Here is a 6,000-nt window from a genome sequence, read left to right as displayed (position 1 = left end):
ATGTACTTACAGATTGACTCCAGGGTTATTATAGTTTACAAAAGCTAGAACTAGCAATAAAAAAATAACATGCCAACTGAAAAAATATAGCCAGAAGCGGCAGTGAAACTTGGATTGAAATATGTGTTTCTGCAGTTGCTGAAGAACATGAAGTGTGTCACATCTACTGACATGTATCTGAATTGTTGCACAAATAGTACTTCATAGAAGGTAGAGAATCACAGAAGAATAACAATACTGCTAATACAGTTATAATAGGGTCCCTGCAGACTAAATAACTGACGATAATTAAATAATTTTGCTAAATAAGAACAACAATATAAACAAGAACTAAAATAAAATAGAGGGGCAGATAATGAAAATTGAATATAATAATCCTGGTTATGTTTGGCACTAGTTTATAATCAAATAAAAATGAGAATCATGTTCTTGTTACTGTTGAATGATGTTGAATAATTTATACCTCTAGTGGGAACAGGGTCAACATGTTAGACTGTCATGTTTCTACAGTAGCTCAGGCTTCCTCTGCTTCTGTTATGGGTTTCATGGTAGATGGATTCCAGTGTTAAAGCTCTACTGTCACTTTGAGTGTAAGCAAGATTCATTTAACTACAAAGTCCAGTCAAACAGTGGCTCAAATGAGGGCCTTACCTTTTTTTTTTTTTTTTGTGTATGTGTGGCCGCCGCACAAGAGCGTGGGTGGGTGGTGAGTGGGTGGTATTCAGTTGGCTGCAATCTACAACTTCACCACCAGATGTCACTACTTTACAATTAGACCACATGGACCAACACAAGTAAAGATAAAGACATTTGTCCTAGGAGTTGGTGGAGAAAATAAAATGAATTTACATTAATTTATTCTGATTAAAGCTGATTTTCCTTAGGTCTCCACTGATATTCAACTCATTTAATACGTTTACTGTATAAACCAGGGGTGTCAAACTCATCTTAGTTCATGGGCCGCCTACAGCCCAATATAATCTCAAGTGGGTCGGACCAGTAAAATAACACAACAGCCTACAAATACTGAGAACTCCAAATGTTTCTCTACGGTTTGGTGCAAAAAATTATAATTAAATTAAAAGTATCCTTTCCCAAAAAATGTGAATACCCTGAGCAAATATGAACCAATGAAATCTCTTATTAAAATAAGTAATATTATAACAGTGTTATGCCTCAGCTTATCCTTTCTATATGAGCATTTCAATTTACAGATCAGAGTGGATCTACAAAGACACAAACCATTTAGTAACAGGCAGGATATTGTTAAAATTTAAATGAGTTTGACACTCTTGTTTGTTAATATCTTCAGTGTAATTTCGCAAATTCATCCAGATTGGACCCTTCGGTGGCCCGATTATGGCCCACGGCCCATATACTTGACACCCCTGATAAAAACCTGATTCTAATATGACCATGTTTTATTCATTACAAAGTCAAAAACCTCTGATCTTTTTCCACTTTAGTTCGACTCAGTTTTTTTTTAAAGTTCATAGATGTATCTTTATTCCTATTTAGAGAAACTGACATTTTTTGGTTTTTTTTAAAGTGCTACAAAGAAATTCTTCATTTATAGAGTTTGAAAAAGGTCGAATGAAGGAATGTATGGCATCACGTATGATTTACAAGTCATGTTTATTTGAAAAAATGGATCTGTTCTATTCTATCTGGTTATTCCAACTGTTTTGGTATTGGGACAATATACAGTAACGACATGCACATTAAAAGGAAAATTAAACTAATTTTACATGCAATTGCATTTTGTTCATTGTAATATATGTTTTGTGGGTTTTGAAACTTCTTTTTAGAACTAAATTTAGTTTTCGTTGGTTTATTAAAGGAGGCAGTTGAAAAATGGACTTTCTGTGTATCTGTGGGAAGATGAGCATGTCTGTTAGGGTTCTTCTGAGTAACAAAAACGTGTATCTGCCTATGTGTGTTACTGTAATTGCATTCGAGGCTGACATGTGGGGCAGCTCAATTCTATTAATTAAATAAGAGGCTGAGGCGTGTGTATGTGTTGTTGCTCTGTCCATTAAATATAAGCATATGGATCATGTCAAGAGGAATTAGTCTACTATGGATCTCATATCCTGTCAGCACATAAACACACATGTACATCCTGACACAATGTTGTATAGGAGTGTGTAGACGCTCTGTGGTGCGTTTGGTGATGTTTTCCATGTGAACTGTTACAGAGGAGGTGTGGACAGCTGCAGTGGGACCAGTGGTTTCGTTGTTTGCCGCTGCAGCTGGTCGACGGCTTGTGACAGATCCTCAAGCCTCGGCGTGTGCTGATTTGCAGCGTGAATAAATGTTTATGTGTGTCTGTTTGTGTGTGTGTTCTCTCTGCTCCCCTCTCCTGTCCCACTTCAGCCCAGATTAGAGCGTCCGTCTCCGTAGGGAAACAAAAATATAAAAATAAAGCTTTTTACCACAGCACTGATCTAAACACACACAGAGACACAGTCATAGATGCACACACACTCACGCTAGGGGTGCATTATGAAAGCCTGCAGAGAGCCCTTTTACTGCAGAATCCCAAAAAGCCCTCCTTTTGTAACTCGTCAGCAAACTGCAGACGGATGACGATAGATAGACGATGGATTATCACTTGTTTTATGTCTTTTATTTTCTTGTATAAATCATCATAAGGCTGCTGTAAATGTCTGACGATGAACGGCCTTCATCTTTCTGAGTTCTGAAAAGTTTTGTTCATGTTGAAATAGAGGCTCCACCAGAAAATCGGGTATTCATGCTTGTACTGAACCATTCATCAGCATTAATGACTCATAGTGACGTAGTGACCCAAGGGCTTGTTATTATTATGGTGATAAAGCAGATTGGTCTAAGTGATGAAGGGTGAGACAAGGCAACTGTCATATTTCATGAAGATATACGGAACATTCTGGTGAAGTGGTGCAAACTCCTAGCCTACAACCAAAAACACATTTAAAAGTGTTTAAGTATGCAAATTGAAGATCCCTGTGTTGAGGCCAAATGTAATATTTGACCAGGCACTAAAATCTGAGTCCAAACACTTTTCACTGTTTTATGTAAAGTCTCTGTACCTTTGATTTCCACTGTTGACACTTTTTAGGGTTTTCTCACATTCATTTACAAAAGGAAGAAAGACTGTGTCTGTGTTGTTCTTTGAGCCAATCATTATTATTATTATTATCTAATGCATATGATGCTGAAAGTCAGGGATATCAGTGGGAATAAAGAGATAAACATGAGATAAAGATAATTGTGTTTTTACAGATGAGATGGAAACCTTTTCATTGTAGGTCAGGGAGAACATTCAGCTTAACACATTTTAAATGTTATTGAACTTTTCTTTGTAAAAACGTAATAATGTCACTTTAACAAATTAGATTTTCAGAACAGTATTAAAAACATGCAGAATACATTAAAGTTTTGTTGAGATTTAAAGGGTGAAGGTTCAGCAAAGCTCCCACTTAAATGAAAGTACTCTTATGAATGATGATTTATATAGATTTCAAAGACAACCTTCAGCCTATACATGATAAAAACAATGAATAATAATGTGACTTATAATAGGTTTATGTTATTATGTGTTGAGAGTTTTTAACCTGGTCTCTTCTACTTGTAATGGCTGCATGCTGAGTATGTATTTCCCTTTTTTTTTTTTTTACATAAATGTGTTCAAAAGACAGAAAAAAACACATATTTTCTGCAATAAAACAAAAGAAGAAATCTGCTCAGAATTGCTGTGGGCTGATTAGCATCTTTGAGGTCAACACAACATTATCTAAAAAATGTCACAGATGAAACTACTCACTGTGGAACCATGACAGACAGGGATGCAGGTTTTAAATGAGGCACAGCATACTATCACAAATAAATGGTAAATTTAACAAGTAAAATTTGGCTTTTTTTATTGTGATGTGGACATGGATCATAAAGTATCTTAGAAAATTATTATCTTCCCCAAATGTTCCTGTTGCTTACGTCCTTGACAAGAACCTGCTCACTGATTTCTATACAGATGACTCAAGTCAGGTTTATATAATTTAGTTTCAATAGTTTATATTAATGCAGCCTTCAAGGGTGGCACAAGCCAGTGTAATATTTGAGCCGATCCCAAGCCCGGATAAATGCAGACGGCTGTATCAGGAGGGGCATCTGACGTAAGACTTTTGCCAAAACAACCACATGAATCGCCACAAAGAACCTCATACCAGATCGGTCGAGGCCTGGGTTAACAACTACCACCATCAGTGCTGTTGACCTACAGGGTACCTGTGTAAATTGGACAACTGTTGGTTGAAGAAGGAGAGGTGGAAGGAGAGGAGGAAGGCATGTCCATAGGCAGCGAGAGAAGAGGCAAAGCAAGACGATAGGACCAAGAGTAGGGACTTTGAATGTTGGGACTATGACAAGAAAAGCTAGAGAAGTGGTTGAAATGATGCAGAGGAGGAAGGTCGATGTACTGTGTGTTCAGGAGACCAGGTGGAAAGGCAGCCAGGCTAGAAGCTTAGGAGCAGGGTTCAAGTTGTGCTATCATGGTGTAGATGGGAAGAGAAATGGAGTAGGAGTTATCTTGAAGGAGGAGTTTGTGAGGAATATTCTGGAGGTGAAAAGAGTGTCAGACAGAGTGATGAGCCTGAAGCTCAAAATTGAAGGTGTGATGCTCAATGTTGTAGATGGTTACACCCCACGGGTAGGATGTGAGTTAGAGGAGAAGGAGAAATTTTGGAGTAAGTTAGATGAAGTGATGCAGACCATTCCTAGTGTAGCGCTCTTGCTCCCTGACCTCTACTGAAGAGCAAGGCCCTGGGTCCCTTAAATGTAAATGCAAATACTTATAGGTCAACTGTGTTATCAAGTAAATAATTGTGTTTCTAAGTAATCCCCAAATTAGTCATCAAACCAGATATTATCTTGTTCAGTCTATGATAAAATACTCAATAGTCAAAGAATTAAAATATAAAACATTTATTAAAAAAAAACTAATTTGGAAAAAAGATTAACCAAATGAACAATCAACAAGTAGGACACTTTTAAATTTGACAAACAACAAATATGGACCTAACACATATATATAAAATAACCCTATGCTGGCACTACTTGTATGTGAATGAAAAGAAAAAAAGTTTCAGGCCTAAATGTATAGAGGGTATGCACGTGACGTCACCGCTAACGGAAGTCACCGCGGTTACGTCCACTGAGTGGCAGAAGGAGGGAGATGAGTAGCGGCTTTGGCTTGAATACTGCGAAAACTTTAGAACAATCTAAATAATGAGGAAGAGCTGTTGTGCCATTGATTACACAAATAGGTTTAAAAAGCACTCGGAGCTATCGTTTTAGCGGCTACCTAAAGCCAAAGACAGAAGAAGCAGATGGATCGCTGCAATTCATAGAAATAACTGGAATCCAGGCAACGAAACCTGGATTTGTGTCAGGTAACATTAATTTATGCTGTATTCTTGCGTAAAATCATACCTTAAATTGCATATCGTTTTGGCTAACATTACTTCTCAGTAAAGCTCTTAATGTTAGCATCTGTCATTTAGTTCTATATTTCATAACTGAAACGTTTTTGTCTTCAGTGGTGTGATTCTGAACCTTGTGCTCTACATAATTTGTAAACTAGCTTAAACTGAGGCTAACCTAGTTTTCCAAATAAGGGGGTACTCTAGCACAAAGCTGTTGTAGCTGTGTTGTATCAAGTATTTGATGTTAACTCTACTTAAATATCAAAAGTAGAAGTAGATTGCACACTCACTTGGGTCAATACTTAGGGTTCAACTCCAGTAAATCAGCAGTGAACTGTGAGCACTACTGCTGGGCCTTTACCTTGGCAATCACCGCCAAGAAAATACGTCTGCACTGACAGAAAACCTCAAAAACAATAGTATGTTGAATTGAAAGCACTCACCAGCTGTAATCCTCTAATTAAAGATGACGAGGATGTCAACAACTCTTTGTCTTTCCTATGCTTTCAGCCTTTGCATCGTGGATTTTCCCGGCGTT

The sequence above is a fragment of the Sphaeramia orbicularis genome, chromosome 1 (genome assembly GCF_902148855.1).
Source record: "Sphaeramia orbicularis chromosome 1, fSphaOr1.1, whole genome shotgun sequence".
NCBI classification, from domain to species: Eukaryota; Metazoa; Chordata; class Actinopteri; order Kurtiformes; family Apogonidae; genus Sphaeramia; species Sphaeramia orbicularis.
Note: the sequence above shows the minus strand (reverse complement) of the source record.